Source organism: Ixodes scapularis, unplaced genomic scaffold, assembly GCF_016920785.2.
Source record: "Ixodes scapularis isolate PalLabHiFi unplaced genomic scaffold, ASM1692078v2 PGA_scaffold8__174_contigs__length_109621045, whole genome shotgun sequence".
Lineage (NCBI taxonomy): Eukaryota > Metazoa > Arthropoda > Arachnida > Ixodida > Ixodidae > Ixodes > Ixodes scapularis.
The window spans coordinates 51,925,477-51,946,986 of NW_024609883.1; the positions used below are offsets into that span (position 1 = coordinate 51,925,477).

At 41.4% G+C, this 21,510-nt stretch overlaps 1 pseudogene; it reads left to right on the forward strand.

The window, feature by feature from the left end:
• The window catches only part of LOC120841492, a 164,415-nt pseudogene extending 154,329 nt beyond the window's left edge, over positions 1 to 10,086 (forward strand).
• The last annotated feature ends 11,424 nt before the right edge of the window (positions 10,087 to 21,510 follow it).

Genomic DNA, 21,510 nt, shown 5'->3' on the forward strand with positions numbered 1-21,510 from the left:
ATGGAACGCCTCTCTCTGTCGGCGTTCCATATGGGCTCGGACATCACCGGGAACGCATACTACGGCATTTGCAAATGTCAGTCCAGGTACTACTACCGCTTTCCAGAGCTCCCGAAACACAATGAACCGATTGCAGCTCCAAAGGCTTCGCTTACGGAGAATGTTGGCTTCTCGTGTGGCTGCGTGGCGAAGATAAGTGTGGTAATCCTGCAGGTAGTCTGCCGCATTTGACACTGTGATGCCCAAGTACTTATATGAGTCAAGTATTGGCACATCGCATTCGCCGAGGCGAAGGCTGCCGAGTGTTGGCTCGAGGGAGCCTGAAAACACAACCGCGCGCCGCTGACTTGCCCGCGTTGAATCTCAAGCCAAGCTCCGTAGCCTCATGAGTGCATATGTCAAGAAGTTGTTGCATTTCAGACACTGATGCCGCAGTCAGTACCACGTCGTCTGCATAAGTTAGTCCCGGCAGAACCCAGGTGACGGTCTCGCCATGCTCCAGGTGAGTTAGAGAAAAACCCAGCCCCGATCGGACGAGCTGCTTTTCTAGAGTGGTCACGTAGAGCATATACAGGAGCGGAGATAGTGGGCATCCTTGCCGCAAGGCCCTCGTCACCAGCACTTCCTCAGACGTACCCTCACCGAGTTGGGTTCTAACCGTGTTACCATCGTATAGACGGTAGATGAGGGCAGTCCACTCCGGTCGCTAGTTAAGATTCTGGAGTTGACGAACCAGCCGGGCATGTGGAACGCTATCGTAGGCCTTCGTGATACCTAGAAAGCAACAGATAAGATTCCCTTTCTCCCTTCGGGCCACCTCAATACATTGTGTAAGGGTATACAGGTGATCTTCCAATCGGCGCCCCTTTCGGAAGCCTCCTTGGAGTTCCGTCAGTAAACCCTCTTCCTCCGCCCATGCAGTCATGTGCTCTTTAATGATGTAAGCGAAAGCCCTATACACCGTACTTGTTACGGTCAGGGGTCTGTAGTGTCGAAGACAATGACGATCACATCCTTTTTTAGGAATCAGTACGACCCGACCACCCCTCCAGTCTTGAGGAATCCTTTCTGTCCCAGACAGAATGTTCTCGAAGATGCCCGCCAGGTGATCCCTGGACTCCCTCCCCAACGCCTTAAGCACACTTGCCGGAATCTTGTCTAAGCCTTGGGCGGTGTTGTTCTTAATATGCGCAAGTGCGCGTATAAGCAACACCCTCCCGATTGTTACTCTGGTAGCGTCATCCGGCGTCAAGGCCGTACCTTCCGTCAGGCTTAAATTCTGTAGCGGTGCCGCTTCCGGAGGTGAGAACACCTCTACCAAATGATCTGTAAGACATTGTCCCAGGCGCTCTGTTGGCTGCCCTGTGATGGAGCAAGCCAGGCTATTTGTGTAGTTTTCTCATTGAACTAATTAATTAAAGTTAACTAACTAAATTTTGAAATATTTGATTTAGAGCAAAAGTTACAATTACAAAATTGTAGAGCGTCACCAAAAGCATCCAATTCGGTGGCTGTTATCAAGAAACCTCTAAACGGTTCGTTTTTCCGGGCTTAAAAAAATGGCCGAATAATGAAAAAAAAACGTGACTTGCTCAGCAGCGTTTAGTCAACAGTGCTCTATTCATTATGCAGGCCTAGTTTATTCAAGCCACTGCTGAAATCGCTGCAATACAAGGTGCACATGCGCAAAGTCACACGTTTTTTACGTAATTCGCAAACTTTTAAGCCCATAAAAAAATATGAAGCTTTCTTGACAAAAGCCGCTGAATTGGATGTATCTAAGAACGCTCTACGACCTTGTAATTGGAACGTTTGGTCCAAATTAAATATTTAATAGTTAATTAATTAATTTTAATTAATTCGTTAATTGATCAAAATACAAAAAACAGCCTGACTTGCTCCAAACAATAAAAGCACTTATTTGTTTAGATTGGTCTTCCTAGAATGCACCGAAATATTTTAAATCTTGGTTGAAATTACGTGGAATGCCCTGTAAATATATGCCTTTAGAAGGCCTGGTTGGAGCATCATTTTAATGAAAATTTCTCACCGACAAACGTTTGGTCATAGTTGTCTTGTAGGAGCGGATATGCTTGCTCTAAAAAGCTATTTATCTCTCCGGATTGAATACTTCATGTACGGCAGCAAAACGACCACACGTTTGCAAGGGAGGTGCATTTCTTGCAAGCGTGTGGTCGTTTTACAGTCGTACATGAAGAGAGGCTTCGATTACATCTTGCCGTATTCCCAGCACGAAGAGTCGGGGTTTTGTAGCATTAAATGCAAAAACTGTAAGCAACCCACTCATGGTCTCTCAAAAAAGAAATCTGGAGATCCTTTGTAGACCGAGGTTTCAACTAAAGCGGCCAAGAAAAAGACGTAATCATCCTGGAAATATATTACTCGGTATATTTGGGGCTCTGCCAATAAATGAGTTTCGGAAGAAGTTTGGCCTAGCGGTTTCGAGTTTGTTCAAACCCCTCGACGGGAGCTTAAACAGATAAAAAAGGAAGTTGTCGACATTTTAAAAGATAGAGTTTCCCTCGTTGGCTTTGAAGTTTCAGGGTAGGTGAAGTGACACGTTTGGTTTTAAGTTTTTAAAGGCCATAAGGTAGACATGCCTGTCCGAGTCGTGGCCAATATAAACGATGTCTGGCAAAAACTTATTTATTCATTCCTTCAGAAATCATTGCCAGTCTTGGAAGTTAGGAGTCCTTTATTCCTTCGGTGTTCTGAGGACTTTATTACAGAACAACAGCTTTTTCATGGAGAGCAGTGCACGGTATTTTCAATAGATATCAAATATATTTTTATTCACTTGATCCAAAGTACTTTATGATTCACGTAAGTCAATTTCTAGACCGCAATCTGGTCCAATTTCGGACTTCATCTAAATTCTGGATATGTACAGTCGGGAGCAAACGTTTGCGGGGCACGGGAGCGCGTGCCGAAATGCATCGCCGCGCCGTGCAACGGCGCGCCGCCGTATTAAAAAGCCGCGCTTTGCGCATGCGCGCCCTCCGTGCTGGCAGCCATGTCACTTTCGCTCATTTCTGTCCGACTCACTCCTGATAACCGGAGTCGGCGCCAGGGGTGCAAGTTTCCGTTTCGCTGGCTGTCATGCCCCGCGTCCTCTTCAGCTGCCTCAGCAGCCGCGCTGGTTGGCAATGCGCCTGGCTACGCCCCCCCCCCCCCCTCAACACACACACACACACATACACGCGAGCTCCGTGACAAAGCGCGGCGGCTGAGACGGCTGAAGCAGACGCGATGCAGACAGCCAGCGAACCGCTAACTCGCGCCCCTGGCGCCGACTCCTGTTATCAGGAGCGCGTCGAAAAGAAACGAGCGAAAGAGACATGATTGCGAACACAAAAGGCACGCATGCGCAAACCGTGCCTCCTTAATGAGGCGGCGCGCCGTTGGACGGCACGGCGATGCATTTCGGCACGCGCTCCCGTGCCCCGCAAATTTTTGCTCCCGACTGTACCTTCAGGAAACAGTAGCCAACTTCGGCGATCAAAATTACATTCAAAAACAAGAAGTATTTAATGGGTCGGCGGTTGCCCCGGTTCTTGCAAAACTTTACCTGGGCGTTCTGGCTCGAGAGTGGCAAGAATAGCTCCAAAACACGTCTCCTGGAACTGTTCTCGTTAGGCTTTATGTTAACGGCCTCCTGGCTTGCACCACAGACTCGGCATTTGCAGCTTCAATTGAAACCTCGGTGTACAAAGTAGCTCCAGAGCTAACGTTCTCTTTTGAGAAGCCAAGCGACGGTTGCTTACAGTTTTTAGATTTAATACTTCAGAACCCTGACTTTTCGTGCTGGGAATACGGCAAGATAACACCAAAGCCTTTCTTACCTTTTAATAGTTGTCACTCGAAAAATGTGAAGGCCGACATTGTTGTGACTTTGAAGAGCAATTCTGTCAGTAAATCTTGTTCTCATTAGTTAGGGTGTGCCTTACAGCGGCTTTTTGTCCGATTTCATATGGCTGGATATCCGAAATAATATGTACTTAGATAGTTGCTTAACCTAATTCAACTCAAAAAAAAAAAAAAGGACAGGACAGGAAAGAAACAGCAAGGCGAGGGGTTTTTACCTTTTTCCATAATATTGCTCATAAACCTAGGTCTACCGGCATCAAGTACAGTATTTAAAAATGATTTTGAACTAAGTCGTTTGACATCATTTCTTTCCAGAAAGACTTCTTGTAATAAGAAGCACTGACAATAGGTGGTCGATCGTGTATCTGGGGTGGTGTGCACCATTCCGTTTTATTGTGGTTTGTGTTATAGAGGACAAACAAAACGTTGCCTACATGATCGTATAACAGAACATAAACCTAGTGTTAAGAACAGAGATCAGTGCTCTGAGGGGTCAAAACATTCGAATGCGTGTCACAATTCTGTACCCTTATGGCAGTCCACGACGGTGGTATTGTCCGAGAGAGGAGATCATACACGGTTATTAAAATATTCCATCACAATTGTTAAGCACGGAAACGCGGTAAACAAATCTTCCTTCGGTTTAGACATGAAGTGGAGAAGATTTCTGGATATTTGACCCCTTTTTGTGTGTTTTGTGTGAATCTTCGTTTATTCCGTCTCTTTTTTGTCTCCAAGCTTCCCTTCTCTAACCCCCTTTCCCCCTTTTTTTGAGATTTGTTGTCATTTATTGCCTGCAGTCTCGGAGTTGATATCATGTTCACTCTAAACCAGCTCGTCTGCCCCCAAACATTCATTATTGTAGTTATTCGCTGATGTTAGTGTCTGCACACGCACGTTTGCGGAAAGGTTTTTTCCTTTGTGTCTTTTGTCAGTCTTTTTTTTTTTCCTTTTTTTTTTTTTGCTTGTGTAGGTGCCTGAAGCCTATATAAACAGGATTTGTTTTTTCGATAAATTTAGTTTGTGTTTCAGACTCATGTGTGGAATCCTGAGACTAGGGAGAAAGACGACGACGAAGGAGAAGAATCCTTTCCATTGCCGTTTATCTCCCTAGTCTGAGGATTATAGTTCATCCTATTTAATCATCACCAGCTCGTTTCCACCCTAACATGCTGTTCACAAATACTGTGCATTTACAACTGAGGCATAAAATACATTTTCGTTTGTACATGCTACTACCTTCTTATGTAATCGCGGAACCCTGTTGAGATGTTGTGCACATGGGACAAAAATGGGCACACTTTCCATTTCGCTTTCCACTAAGAGCTAATTTTCAAAACACAGCAGAACTTTCACTTTCGTTGTGCGTTCTTGTTTAATATATTTGTTTTTATATAAAATGACGTCTCGTTTGCTTCAGTTTATTTTTATTTGTTTATATTTCTTAACCCATAACTTTACGTCTCAATACGAAAAATCCTGTGAGCTGCTTTCCCCCGATACAGCTACCGTACCGTCGAAGGAGACATTTGTTTCTCCACCAAGCAGACAGATGGCGCCCGCTCGCCAACCGCGAAGAAGGAAAAAAAAAACAGAAGAAAAGCTTGCTTCGTTCCGTTCCGAAGCACCGGCGGCAGGTAAGTCGCTGTCCCCTAACATCGGACAGCATGCCTCGACACGGTCCATTTGCCCGAAGATGGGAGCGTCTGGCGTACTCAGGGGCACGACGACGAACGAATCAAGCGATCGATGCGGGATGCCGGAGGATGCCGGAACGCGACGATGGAGGGCGCTTCCTGCGTTGGTCTCCTCTTCCCTTTTTTTTTCTTTTCCCCATCCTCTCAGTCCTCCCCAGCACAAGAATCGCACCGGCCGAGGCTTAGGGACTGCCCTGGTGATTGCTTATTTTTTGTCTACTGTATATATATATTTTTTCGTTTCTTGCAACATTTTCTTTCCCGTTCAGGGATACTTCCCTAATTATTTTGTTTCGTCAGGGTGTAAGAGGTCGCTCTGTTTTGTTTTGTTTGTTTTTTTCTTGTTTTTTTTTTCGCTTTTTAGGGGGGAGGGGGGATGCGGATTTAATCTGTCCGAAGGAATGGAAAAACGAAAAATAAAAAGGAGGGGAAAAAAGTCAGCCCCCCGTCGTTATTCTCCGGGGATCCCTAAAACTTTTCTTTTTCTTTTGATTTTATTCGTATACCTCCTTCGATTAGGGGCGTTTTAGTTGATTATATTCTTATTTTGGTCGTTTTGTTGGTATGCAGGATGTGGCGTTTTTTTATGTATGCAACCCGGATACTTGAACTTTGATGCTCTAAAAAGCGGCGACGAGTGATCCAAGGGTGTCTCATCTACCCATGAAGGGACGACGGAAAGGGGGATTAGTACTTGATGCAAAACTTGTCTGAAATTGTGGACAGGGGATCTCCCGGGAAATCATACAGAGTTCAAATTTACAAAACTTTCCCGGTTATTTTTAAACTTTTTTTCTTGTCCAACAAGCTTATTAACTTTGGATTAGCCTAAATTATCTAAAACGTTTTATATAGAATAATTATTCATGTTCGCTCTTGCTCCGGTATATTGTATTTCTGGATTCCCAAAATTTTGTTCAAACGTGGCGCAATGAAGTTTTATGTTACTGAATGTCGAATTAGAAAGTTTTACTGGATGATCATTGACAAATTATTACTGACTGGCAACTTATAACGGCCTGTAGTTTAGCTTTTTGGTGCATAATATTATAATAGAGCCAGCAGAAGTTTCCTTAGTTCAGCTTTCTTTATTATAGGATAAATTATAAATTGTTACTAAACATAAATCATTAATTGTTGTTGAATGTTCAGTTAGAAATATTGTTACGAAGAGGCAGTGGCATGTATGACAATAACGCGCAAGGTGCGGCTCTGAACTGCTTAATTTGTATGAATGTTTTTGTTATGATGTCATGAGGCTTTCTGATCTTAGAAGAAGAGGACATCCAGTGAGCACGCTCGCAGAAGGTGGCACGCGCTGTTGCGTTTGGAACTGACGAGCATTCGCCATAGCTGCCGCTTTGATCCCGTATGTATTTATTAAACAGTTTGCTTAAACCGTCCTCCTCAGCTTAACTAGCAACATAACAGTTTTCACATACGTGTGAAGCGAAAGCGCCCGGCAGAACTCAGGGACCCTGGGATCAATCCCCATCCTGCCCGTTCTGATCGGGATGAGCATCGATCGTACCGACGTGCGGTCGTGTACCACAGCTGCGGGATGCTCGTCAAAAACTGGAGTCATTTGGTGAGTTGGGCCAGTGCGTATTGAGACGACATAATGAAAAAGGGCACAAAATGGACAGGGCAACAGAAGTTCTATGTGTACTATGTGTCTCTTTCCTGCTGTCCTGTCCTCCGTGCGCCTTTATTCATTGTGTCGCGTTAAAACCCCCGTAGTTAGGCTACACTGGCTAAATTTCTCCTCTACACAGGAGATACCAGACGCTAACTGGTGCTGGCTAACGTCCAACCATAGAGTTATTATAATGTACGCTAGAGGTTCAACTGGCGCTAGTGTCTATGCGACTTCCGTGACGCAAATTGAAGCAGACAGCAACCAGTCTACTTTTGCGGTGCTCCTGTGCATTCCTACGGGAAAACGCGCGTGCATTTCGTCTCTTCGCAGGAAAATAACATGGAACACTTTGGTTATTTCGGTCGTACCGAATAGTATGTGTCTTAATTAAAATTGTAAAAGTGTAATTGCTATAGTTAGCGCATTTTTCTTCATCAGTGAGCGACGTTTAACTTCGCTGCATTTCAGTCCCAAACGTGTGTTCCGCAGCAGGTGTGTAAAAACAAGCGACGATTCAGAGCAAAATTACGATCGAAACGAATATAGAGTGTGTTCAAGGCTCGCCAGCATTCCGGTGACCCTTGTATATTGATAATATGCCAGTCCTGTCACCATATGAAAATGATCCCGTCGTGCATGAGCGGATAAAAACCTTCAACGTAGGGAATAAAGTCCGTGGGATATGAAAGGTGTCTCTTCGTATTGTTTTCTCTGCCGGGCAGCTTTTATCGCGCACTTGTTCTCAAAGGTGTCTAGCGCACGGGTGATATTTTGAACGTAGAACACGCAGCTTCGCTCAGAACAGAAAGAATAAAGCGGTACTCACTTATTTAAAATCGGAATAGATCACGTGGCCTTCAATTTATTTTGATCGTACATGCACTGCGAGTTACTGATCCGGTGTTGCCGCATAGTTCTTGCCGTCGCTCTTGATTTTCCAGATGTCCTTCGTTCGTTTGACATGTATATCCCCCATGCTGGAAATTGCCGACGCCGCGTTCGCGCTAACAGTGTCCAACAGTGCACATAAATACACGTACGAATCCGTTTTAGCACCGTTTTTAGTGCGATGAATTCAAGAGAAAAACGCCGTAACTGACCAATTCTTTCCTCGGCCTGACTGAGAAATGTTCCAAACTACCTAGTACGTACAAATTATTTAGGATATTTGCTCTTATGGTCGAGCGCAGGGAGAAAATGCATTCACTTTTTCCCATAGAAATGCATTACCGGAAGTCAATTTTCGACTGGTTGCTGTCTGCTTCAATTTGCGTCAGCACACTAGCGCCACTTGAACCTCTAGCGTACATTATAATAACTCTATGCGTCCAACTGTCTAAATATGCGCGGAACACAATTGCTGTATGTTTTGACAACTGGAAGTAGATCTGCCTTGAAATTGGTTTTGTTATAACCGCTGTACGTGTATAATTTTTTTGGCGACCGTATTAACGCGGCTAGCATAGGGTCTTTAACGTTTATTATGCGGCAGTGCTTAAACGAGAAGACGTAAATAGAAGGCTCATCCACATCGAAACAGGACGGGGTAGCTAAAGGAAAGAAGTCACTCTGTGTAATATCGGCACCCCATTATCAATATTACCGTAAATCACCCTGACAACAAACAGTATATTAAGCTGTTACAACAAGTTTCACAATAATTTGGCTACGCGTGATTTCCTATTTTTGAATACAATCTCACGCGTTGCAGGTTTGTATAGCTACATGTTTTGAGGTCGCACAGAATACATACACGATCCAGTAATGTCCTAACAGCGCACGGCGGTTTTAATGTATCTCTAACTGATAATTGCGGCTTCATTTTCTCCTACCTCAGATGAACACCATGATCATCGAACTACCACCGCACAATTTTCACGGTCAGAAAGATATGCTTCGGCGCCGGCACGAGGCGGTTTCGCTCATGTGTCTTCTTGCTGCAGGTTAGTTATCTGCGACAGAATGTCACGTATCGCAGTTCTGACCCGTTTTTGATGTCGGTATACCATTCCCCACACCTTTGAAGTGTGTTCTTCACACCCTTTAGCAAAAGGGTGTGAAGGGAAAGGGATTTTAGCGAAATGTAATTAGTAAGCCCGTCCTAGCGGTAATTAAGGGGCACCTTCTGACGTCCAGGGATGTCGAGCTGAGCCCATGGGTCCGTTTACTGCTGAACTGGAACTCCAGATTGTAGGAGCTTTGAGTTCTTCACAAAACCTGTACAAAGCCAAGGCATGCTCCTAAGCGAGTTAAAAAGTATACAGGGATCACTGAAAAATAAACTTGACGCCTTGTCAACTCGAATAGTGAAGCTGGAAAGCGATTCTGTACTACTGAATCAATTACAGTGTGACGTTGAGAACGCAAATGCTGTCACAACAAGCTCAAGAGCTCAGTTAAACCAAATGTTGATACAGCAGGTTAATCTGAACAATCAGGTCACAACGGATTGGCCTAATCTTCTACGCTTTTGAAGACGGCCTGAGTGAAACATTGGCAGAATCGGAGTGACTGTGGTAGTGCCATGCCGAGGAATCCTTGGTTCCACTCTAGACTCAACTGACTGAGAACGCGGACATCACCTTGGTAGATTCAAACCGACTGCAAAACGACCAGTTATCGTAAAGTTTAGTATTTTAAAACAAAGCGGAGCGCTTTGATGACAGCGTACGAGCTAAAAGGCAGCGGGCTTTCAATCGGCTAGGATTTTTCTGAAAGAGTAGTACTGGACGGAAGCAGTTACTGGAGCATGCAAAGAATAAAAACACAAAGTTTAAGCTAAGACATAATAAATTGGTTATCGGTAAGAAAACCTTCGTATAAGACCATGCGGATTAATGTGTCAAAGAGCACGGCATCTAGCAATTACCGAAATCCTGTCGTGTAAAAAGCGGACGACGAAAACGTGAAACATTTGTTGTGAGCTGTCGAAGTGTCAAAAATAAACAAGATAATCCTGCCTCACTCGTCTCTGAAACAGATCCATTCGTAGTAATAGGTACCGAAACGCGGCTCGATCAGTCAGTCTCAGATGCTGAGGTGTTTTCTGAAGGTTTCACTGTCTGTCGGTATGACCGAAATTCTCGTGTTCTGCTTGTATATGACAGTCACATCAGCTGTCCGCTTGCAATTGAGGGAGTGTCGTGAGAGGCAGTTTTTATCTCTTTACATAAGGGGCTGTTCTTATCTGTCGGGTTGTATTATCATCCACTAAAGAGCTCTGTTTATCATGTTTTAGACCTGTTTAAAGGTATGAACGTAATAAGCTCAGAAAGTATACTTTATTGGGGCGACTAATTTTCTGGACATTGCATGGTGCAACAGTCGTCCAGTGGCCAGTAGCTCTTCCAGTGTCTACGCCGCATTTATTGACATCATTACCGACTTTAAGCTGTACCAGTTTGTTGACGAGCCAACAAGAAGCGCGGATAACTGCTATAAAGTATTAGATTTAGTATTATGCAATAAAGTAAACGCTTTTAAGTTTATATCAGTTGAACCTGGAATAAGCGATCATGACGCAGTGGTATCTAACGGATCGTTTTCATTTGATAAAAACCCCACACCCCGTAAAAGAAAAGTGCATGTCTACGAACAAGGAGATTACACTAACATTGTAAATTTCCTTTTTAAATTTCTTCCTCATTTCCAAGCTTTAGGTAATAATGACGTCGTTGATTACTTGTGGAAAGTCTTCAAAATCAAGGTTCATGATCTGATGTCTACGAACGAGGAGATTACACTAGCATTGCAAATTTTCTTTTTAAATTTCTTCCTTATTTCCAAGCTTTAGGTAACAATGACGTCGTTGATTGCTTGTGGAAAGTCTTCGAAATCATGGTTCATCATCTGATGTCTACGAACGAGGAGCACTAGCATTGCAAATTTTCTTTTTGAATTTCTTTCTTATTTCCAAACTTTAGGTAATAATGACGTCGTTGATTACTTTGAAAGTCTTCAAAATCAAGGTTCATGATCTGATGTCTACGAATGAGGAGATTACACTAGCATTGCAAATTTTCTTTTTAAATTTCTTCCTTATTTCCAAGCTTTAGGTAATATTGACGTCGTTGATTACTTGTGGAAAGTCTTCAAAATCAAGGTTCATGATCTGGTTGATACACAGATTCCTTCCCGCACTATCAGATCCAGGCGTCGAAAAGATAAGCCGTGGGTGTCAAAGGAACTTCGTAGTCTGATTAGCAAATAAAAACGAAAATATAGCCAATATAAAGCTACTAGAAATAAAAATGCGTAAGCAGAGTTGTAAAATATTCAAGCTGAATCAAAGCAAAAGGTAAAGATAGTCAAGACTGGCTTTCTTGACTCTTTTGACGGAAATGTCAAAACAAATCCAAAGTAACTCTAAAAGTTCGTTAAAACTAATCGCAAACAGTCACTGGAAATCCCACCCCTTATGAAAGATGGTTCGTTAACTTTCAATCTGTTTTTACTCTAGATGTAACTGAAAAGCTTTTTATGTAAAGGAGGGTAATTTGGAACAAATGCCAGAGATTAGAATAGTTCACAATGGAATTCTTAGTTTACTAAATAACGTGAAAGTGGAAAAGGTGACCGGACCCGACGGCCTTCCGAACCATGTTTTCAAATCATGTGCTGACATAATTAGTTGCTATATTTTCATTATTTGTAACCAGTCACTGCAAAGTGGTTTATTGACTCATGACTGTAAGCATGCAAATGTTATACCAGTACACAAATCTGGAGCCAGGAACAGTGTTGAGAACTAAAGACCAATATCGGTGACGAATGTTTCATCCAAGATAATGCAGCACAATATTTACAGTAATCTCATTTCGCACTTGAATACCAATTTTGTTTACTCCTTCGCAGCATGGTTTTCGGGCCAGGTTTCTTGTGACACCTAATTAACGGAATTTACCCATGACTTAATTCAATCGGTGAAAGTAGAACGCAAGTCGATGACATTTTTGTAACTTTCGAAAGACCTTTGATACGGTTCCGCACTGTTTTATTCTAGACAAGCTGGACGGGCTAAATATTGTTAGGAACGTGTACTACTGGAGTGCTAACTTTTTGAGCGATCGTAAACAATATGTGGCTGTTTTCTTTTAATCTTTATAAATGACTTAACCCAGTGAATTGCATCGGGCATGAGACTATTCGGGGACGACTATTTTGTACCGTGAAATTATGTCGGACTCTGATGTATCAGCCCTTCAAAGCGATTTAGATGGAGTTTGTTTATGACGTTCCTGGTGGGGAATGACTTTCAACATCCCAAAGTGTTGTCCTGTACGGTTCACAAGGAAATGTAACATTTGCCAGTCAACATATGCACCATACACCGAGAAACGATAAATGTTAGAAAAGAAGCTAAATATCTGGAAGCACTTTGTTCTGATGATTTGAGATGACCTTCACACGTAAACTTCGTAAGAAGGAAAGCTAGTACAACACTGAGTTTTCTACGGATAAACTTCCCGTGCGCTCCGCCATCCCTAAAACAGACTCTTTTCTTCTTGTGTGAAGCCCATTCTCGAGTATGCTTGCATTGTACTGGACATATCTCATTGATCAAATCGAAAGAATTCAAAACTGTGGCGCTAGATTTATAACAATTAACTACAGCTTTCTTAGTAGTGTCACCTCAATAAAACAATCTGCAGTGGAAATCCCTTTCTGCTTAACGTAAGTATTTGCCTCTAAATTTTTTTTTATGGTTTTGCTTATGTTTTGTTTAAAAAGAAATCACATTACCTGCTTGAGCCATTTTATTTATTGCGCCGAGTAGATCATTACAAGAAAGATCGGGAATACACGTGGAAGTCTGATTTGTTTTGCAATTATTTTTTCCGCGAACAATAAAATAATGGAATAGCTTGCCGAGATAGATTATTACTTTGGAAAATTCAGATTCGTGTCTTTCATAACTCCAGCATTGTATCTAAATAGTTCATTACAAATACTGTATCAACGCATTTGTGTTCTTTTCCTTACGAACCGAGTTTGTTCCTTTTATGAATGTAAGTTATATCTCTGTGTGAGCTTGTATATGCTACTTTGTGTAATGTATGTTCCTTGATGACCTATGATGTGTTCAAATATATATGTACAGTACTTACTCTGTGACCCCTCCCCCTTACTGTAATTTCCTCCGGGGCTTTGTAGAAAATAAATGAATAAATACATACAAAATATCTCAACTAAGTTTCGCTGCTATGACCCTATTTACTTTAATAATACACCTGGTCATTCTAAGGTATGTAACTATGAATAATATCAGCTGTCCGCTACCTTAAATGCGACATTGAGCTCAGAGTCTGCGAAACCTGAACGGCTTATTTTGATACAATCTAAAATTAATAAAATTATAACTTTTAAATTATATTTTTTACGGGGTTTGTTCGACACCTCTTACAAATCAAACGCATAAAATCCCTTTCGTGCGTTAAACCTGCATTATCGTAATTTTGCTAATTCATGTTAGCATTATTTCTATCTAAAATTTTTTGTTTCCTTTACAATAATGACTCCCTCTAACAGGAAGAGCGCACTCAAGCAACATAAGTGGGCTCCATGTTTAGAATATTGCTTCCAACGAAAAGCATGGGATTGGTTCCGAGTCAGAAGCCAATCCGCCTGCGCATTCAATCTGAAGGTAGTGAAAGCTGAACGCTGGCAAAGCACTCGTGGTCAATACGCGCTGGGAGTTCATGACAAAGAAATGACACCCGCGAATAATTATCGCAGCTGCTACTAGATAAAGCGTATATCTTAAAGCGTTTAGTTTTCGAGTATGGTGTGACTCTGAGACTGGCGACTACAAAATTTACAACACAGAACTGATGACGCAACCGTACTCCAGTGCAATACCATGGGCACATCCAAACAGGAAGAAAATAAAATCCTGATGGCGAATTATTTCAACCCTGTAATCTACCAGAGAGAATATGAAAATTACATTTCATTAGAAAACAAGTTTTCGACTAACTTGCACTTAAGATAGATGCTCTACTCAAGTTACTTTAAATTAAATATGTTTTTGAGTTGATTGCTACCTTCCGAGTACATTAAAGCAGTATTTAGTACTCCAACTTAAATAGATTTGGCGAGTAACTTGTGCTAACTTCCAACGTTATTTGTAAATCCCTTAAGGTTTTTTTGGGAGTGGGGAAGGTTGGGTAGACTACTATCTTCAATCTTTTCGCAAGGTGCTCTACTATTGCGTACATCTCGCCACATACATTCCTTGGCACTCCAGTGCTTGTGGACATAAGGGAAGTTTGCAGAATCAGCTGTTGCCTCCTAAGGAGCAGCGGACAGGTGGCTGCTAACAGGACAAAACACAAAAGATCATCTTGCAATTCATTCGTGGCTAATAGCCGGGCAACGTGTTGGCTTCCCTACATAGTTTACGATGCAGGGGGGGCACGCGGATGGAGGTGAGACCAGAGTGAGAGAACATGTTTACTGCAGCGAGAAAAGACTGCTAAGGAAGTCCGATAAAATTAGCACTAGAGTTTGTTTTTACGTATATAGATTCAGAGAAAGGGAAAATGTGGGAAGTCACCTCTCCTTGCTTGCTGATAAGTGTGGTATGCTTGATTGTCTTTTTTTTGTGATGAGTTGTTCTTATGGTTCATAGCAAATTGTAGGGTTTGAGAGTCTTGAAAGCAACGAATTACTTCTTAGCATTCAGTACTACCCTCAGATACATTTTGACGCTCGAGTATTTAGTATTCCTCTCAATTATGCATGCATATGAAACTCAGCAATGTAACTTAGGTACCTTCTGAGCATAATGTGTAAGTCTGGTTTTAAATGAAAAAAACGCTAATACAATTTGATGCTTTCTTTTGTTAGTATGAAATATATCAAATATAAGTGAAAATGTCATCTGAGCAACAAAGACGCATCAAATAAAGTTCCAGGCGAAGTGTTTTTTCATTGAAATGCAACCGCGAACATGGTAAGTAGCGATGGAATTAAATGCTCTAAGCATTTTCTAAAAAGACTACACGACATAGAAAAGATACAACGAGTCTTCATTGTTTAGCGACAAAAAGCACGCAAGTTAAGTAAGGACGTTTCTGTTGGCTGGCTTGCGTGGGAAAGGGAAGCGGGAGAATAGAACACAAAAACGTTACAAAATTGATGATAACGCATAGAGAGCGTGATTATACTACTTGATGTTGACATTTTTGTCAATCTCTCAATATGTTATAAAACTTTTTTACACCGTCACGCTAATTGTGTGTTGTTCCTGTCTTCTTCCTTCTCAACTGCATACCCCCCCGATACACAACCGTTCTTTGTATCGGAGTGGACAAGTTCTCAAATTTGTGAATTTCCGTAATAATCCGTCCACATTGCACTTAGTTTCTTAACCGTAATATGAATATAAACTCAATTTGGACGACAGAGAAACGCATAACTTGACACAAGCGTGGCAATGCTAAGTGTCTAACTTGAGCCTAATGCGGGGTGCAATTTCGTCTGCTTCTTTTGCAGGGGTTGTGGTTCCGTCAGAACGCCGTGCTCTGGTTCGTTCTGAATGAAAGATAGTGGGCAGACCTCAGGACAGCTTGCTTTGACGTCTACCCCCTATCCTTCAGTCAGAGCCAACCAGAGTTCGGCGTTTTTTCGGCGTCAACGGAACTCCTGCGCAAGAAGAAGGCGACTTGTTCTCCGCATACGGTTTTGCTAATCGGTTTCAGTTAGTGCCAGAGTACCTTCTCGGCACCTCTGCGGCCCTTCTTTGGCTCGCCACCTAATTGCAAGAGTTCCAAACTCGAGCCAAATGTGCGCAGTATGAACCAAAGAACAGGCAGTGAAGCCTGAATTTGGCAATTGTTTAGCAATTTAGTCCCAAAATAGTCACAAGAAAACCGAACTACCAGTGGTGAAGCCTAACTTTGGCGCTTGTTTGGCGAATTGGGTATACCCAGACTCTGGCCAAAAAAAAAAAATCAAGTTTAACTCTACCTTGGCTTCTTCGGGTTTTTGAAGGCCCGAAATTTCCAGACAAAATCATATTTTGTCCTATAGAGGTATGGTACCTAGAGACGGCTTCAACTTGAAAGAGGAATCGTAAAGCTTACTTTCTCGCTACTTTAATGCGACTTTATTTTTCGAGGAATGCACTGCTGTCGGGTTATTTTATGTCGCGAGACTGCGATATGGTGTTTACATGAACGTCCTTACAGTGTACTTTGAAGTATCGGTTTCAAACAAAACAATTTGTAGCACTCTGTACTGTAAAGCAATGCATGTTTTTCCATTTTTCTCATCCAGTTATGTCAAAATGACGTCCAATATTCTGCAAGTTGTGAAATTAAAGTGTAGTCAGAAAACTGGCGTGATTGTTGAATCGCGCACAAACTTTGAACTTATTTAACCCAGACTTAGAAACCGCATTCTGTCATTCACGATGATTCCTAAAGCACCCCTCAACAATCAGTAATGTGATTGATTTGAATAAACCACGCTATATGCTCTGTTCGATCGTCAGTCTCCTTTTGACATTTCCAATCGTTGACCTTCACTAAAGAATTATTAAATATGGCTCGTTTGTATGTAAGTTGACATTATCGTTCACATTAAAATTTCTCTCCGCACTTTGTACCCGTTATTATTCTAAAAAGCTAGCTATAATTTTTTTGTGTTTTTTATGTACTTGTATGAAGGGTCTTATAGGTCTTGGTATAAGCCCTTTCCTTTCTTCTGTGGTCTAAAAGTTGGCGCAAAAACGTGATTAAAAACACAAGTAGTTAGGAAAAACATTAAGATCAATAATTTTGAAAATGTTATTAAAATATTTAGCTTAAAATTGCGCAAAACAGACATTTCACAAAAAATATTTTCTTACTATTTTACAATTTATATATCAACGTGAAAATATACCTACGCAAAAAAAGTTTCCAAAATACGCAAAAAAGATCACTCTTTTATTCTACTATTTTGATAATACATATCAAAAATACTTTTGCGCATATGAGTGTTTTTATTTATCTTTTTTAATCTATTTTTAGCGAGAAACGTAATAAGTATTCCGTTCTTTTATTAGAAGCGCAGCTTAAGCCTAACAGCATTTTAAGACTACACAATTCAACTTTGTGCTCCCGATAAAAAAAAAAAAAAGAAATCGTGCAGATTACCAAAGACAAATAGTTTTCCGTACGCTCGGCGGTGTGCTTGGGATAATAACGCTAAATAAGATAGCAAAATATGTGAAGTGTACTGAATTCTTTCTTTCTTAATTATCATGTAAGAAAGAAACCAAAGTACGTGTCTGCAATAAACAAAACAAAAAACGTTTGGATCCAAAAGAATTTGATTAAAAACAAGCAAAACGTCCCTGCAATAAAACTAAATGCTGAGAACAGTTTTCATTATCCGCAATTAGCCATCCTAATTACCTTTGTCGTGGTAACTATGATTGATTAAGGCTGCTTCACGCTTCAGGTATCTTGGATGCTATAAGCCCTAATTACAGGCTTCCGGCGCAAGTGATTTGATGCCTCGTTTGGCGATCAATACGTAAGCTTTGATATTCCTCTGGGAACCTTTACCATAAAGCAGCAGTTCTAGAACAGGACTTGAAGGGCCTTTTATGGTCCACGAAGGCCTTTTTAAGCACCGATAAATGGTCGTTCACAAGTACCACATGTCAATTAAAATCCGTAGTCGTTCATGGCTGAGAACTCCAATGTAAGCGTCGTTGTTGACTGCATCAGAAGTATTGAAACCCACTATGAAAAGTTCCGAAACCATCTTTTTTTTTTCTAAACCTCTTGCAGATCAGTTTAGTTTCACCAAACTAACCCACGTACTAAACAAGTCCTAGAAGCGCCTATTGTATCACTCGAAAGATGCAGTTAAATAAATATTAAATTTCACATATATTTTTTATTGTTTCATTTACTTCCTTGGAACTATACATAGGTCTCATTTTTTGTTATATTCTTCAACGTTAGTACATATGATTGCTACCTACTAGACCCCAGTCCAGTTTAAGTCGTATTTGTGTTACCGATATTACTGTTTAGCAAACCCTGATGACTATCACAATTCACTGCCTTACGTAAGGGTGAAGAGAGTCAAGGAAGTGCGGTGTAAGAAACTAATAATTACGTGAAAATATCTTCTGTCGGTACCGGGGCTGAAGACACAATGTAAGAAAATTCGGAACTTTGACGAAAAGGACCAGAAAAGTATCTGAAATTTTAGGTTATTGAAACCTGCGTTTTTAGTTTAGTAAGTTGCGGCTCTTTCAGAGACTTTTTTGTAATTCATCTTAGTTTCCTTTTTTGATTTTATGTGATTTTCGGTAATCATGGTTATTTGTGCAAGAATATGTTAACAAAATCTCGAGGAAATTTAAAAAAAAAGTGAGTTATGCTGCAACACATTCAAACACTTGTCGTCCTTAATTTTGGTGACTGTTGCGTGAATGAGGGCGAGTTTCTACTGGTCAATTTTTGTGGCTAGCCACCTGTCACCACGTTAAAAATATGTTGTAATCTACGCGACAGTAAACACGACGGTTATAATTTGTCAAAATGCTCTGGGATTATTTCTAAGCGTTGCTTGCGAGGGAGAAACACGCCAATCACCGGAATGAGCGTGTTTACCAAGCGTCCAAGCAAATAACGTGATTGGCCGCGAAGAAATAAAAACACCGTCATTATTTAAACATATTGTCAAACATCTATACTTCGTTTCAGTTAAGCCCAGGCGCAGCCGACGCTACAGGGCAATGAGATAAATCAAGCAACGTCAAAAGCGCAAGTCTCTAGGCCTTTTTTGTTTATGATTGGTTGAGTGATGATGGAACACCTAAAAAAACACGATGAACATCATAATGGTACGCTTTTGAAGCAACCTGATTTGTACCATCAGCTCGTAACTTCCGCTGCCTCTGAACTTAAGATGAAACGAAGTATAAAGGCACGCAAGTACATAAACGACGTCATTACACACCGCCCTGGTGAGTGAATTAGTTTCCGCCATTTGAAGGGATCGAAGCGAAAAAAAACTCGCCGACAGCTCTTGAGATAAGAAATTCGCAAGGTCATATTAGTGGGCCCAGTGACTGCGAGGTGATACGTGTAGTGGAATTTTGGTGGGAAGCCACCGCGAAACTAGAACAGAAAAAGTGGCTCATTTATTCTTCTGCCGTGAAAGCAAAAAGAAGAAATTAATGTTTTCATTCAATAATGTTTCGTTTGCGTAGGCACAAATAAACACAGAAACATAAATACCTTCGCGAGCTTCATCACGTGTATCACTAGGGTGTTGTGCCCATTCCTTGAGTTCGCGGGACTCTATATATATCTACATGTCGAGAGTCAAAATGGTTGTCTGATAAACGTCATGTCCTCCACAAATTGGAAGCTTGCGACAAGACAGTGCGTTTCCTAGCAGAAACATTTCGCATAGACATCGCGCGCGTGTAGCAGCCGACCTTAGTTTCTAATCAATGTGAGCATGCCTGACCACAGCGCTATACAAAACGTTCAAAGCCTCAGTCGGCGCTAACTTTTTTTTACACAAAACGCGGAAATTTAGAACACATCCCCGGCATGTGATGGTGGAAAAAGCCGCGATCACCTCAATTCCAGTATGTCTACTCGATTCTCACCAGCTAGTGAAAAGTTATTTGATAATAAGAGGTGCGAAAAATACTTAGCATGTCGATTTTTTCACTTAGCGGCAACGGTAAATGTTAAGCTACGCAGCGATTCCCGGACCGTCAAGCACACAAACGATTTGTAGAAGACTGTTCTAGCTCAAAAAAAAAAAAAAATACAATGTAAAAATATTTGTAATATAACAAGAAATCCCGAAACTTTCGATCAAAATGAGGAAACGTTTCTTTTAGATTAAATTACAGACACGCTTATCGCTCAAAAATCAGGGCTTATGTTACTCGTCAGGAACATAAGTTTCTGGTAAATACACACTCTAAAGATACTTGTATTATTGGTAAAAAGCAAAGTTGTATTGCACTAAAAATGTCGTTTTTCCTTAAATGAACACTATACAAAACGTCCATTTATCTGCAAGAATAAAGAGCTTCTCTAATTCCCCCCATAGAGTTATTATAATGTACGCTAGAGGTTGAAGTGGCCCTAGTGTGGTGACGCAAATTGAAGCAGACAGCAACCAGTCTAAAATTGACTTCCGGTAATGCATTTCTATGGGAAAAAGTGAGTGTATTTTCTCTCTGCGCTCGATCATAAGAGCAAATATCCCGAATAATTCGTACGTACTAGGTAGCTTGGAACATTTCTCAGTCAGGCCGATGAAATAATTGGTCAGTTACGGTGTTTTTCTTTCAAATTCATCGCATTAAAAACGGTGCTAAAACAGCTTCGTACGTGTATTTATGTGCACTGTCGGACACTGTTAGCGCGAACACGACGTCGGCGCTTTTCAGCGTGGGGGATATACGTGCCAAACGAACGAGCAACATCTGGAAATTAAGAAAGACGGCAAGAACTACGCAGTAACACCGGATCAGTAACTACACGTGCATATACGATCAAAATTAATTGAAGGCCACGTAATCTATTCCTATTTTAAATGTGTAAGTACCGTTTTATTCTTTCTGCTCTGAGCGAAGCTGCTTGTTCTACGTTCAAAATATCACTCGCACGCTCGAAATCTCTGAGAACAAGTGCCCGATAAAAGCTGCCCGGCAGAGAAAACAATACGAAGAGACAACTTTTATAGCCCACGGACTTTATTCTCTACGTTTTGAACGTTTTTATCCGCTCATGCACGAAGGGGTCATTTTTATATAGTGACAGGACTGGCATATTATCAATATATAAGCGTCACCGGATTGCTGGCGAGCCTTGAACACACTCTACATTCCTTTCGATTGTAATTTTGCTTCGAATCGTCGCTTGTTTTTACACACTTGCTGCGGAACACACGTTTGGGACTGAAATGTAGCGAAGTTAAACATCGGTCACTGATGAAGAAAAATGCGCTAACTAAAGCAATTACACTTTTACAGTGTTAATCAAGGTACATACTATTCGGTACGACCCAAATAACCAAAGTGTTCCGTGTTATTTTCCGGCGAAGAGACAAAATGCACGCGCGCTTTCCAATAGGAATACACGGGAAGACAGGAGAAGTAGACTGGTTGCTGTCTGCTTCAATTTGCGTCACGGAAGTCGCATAGACACTAGCGCCAGTTGAACCTCTAGCGTACATTATAATAACTCTATGATTCCCCCATCCCAAACATTTTTTTGGTGAATAACAGGGTGAGCAGTCAGATTATTG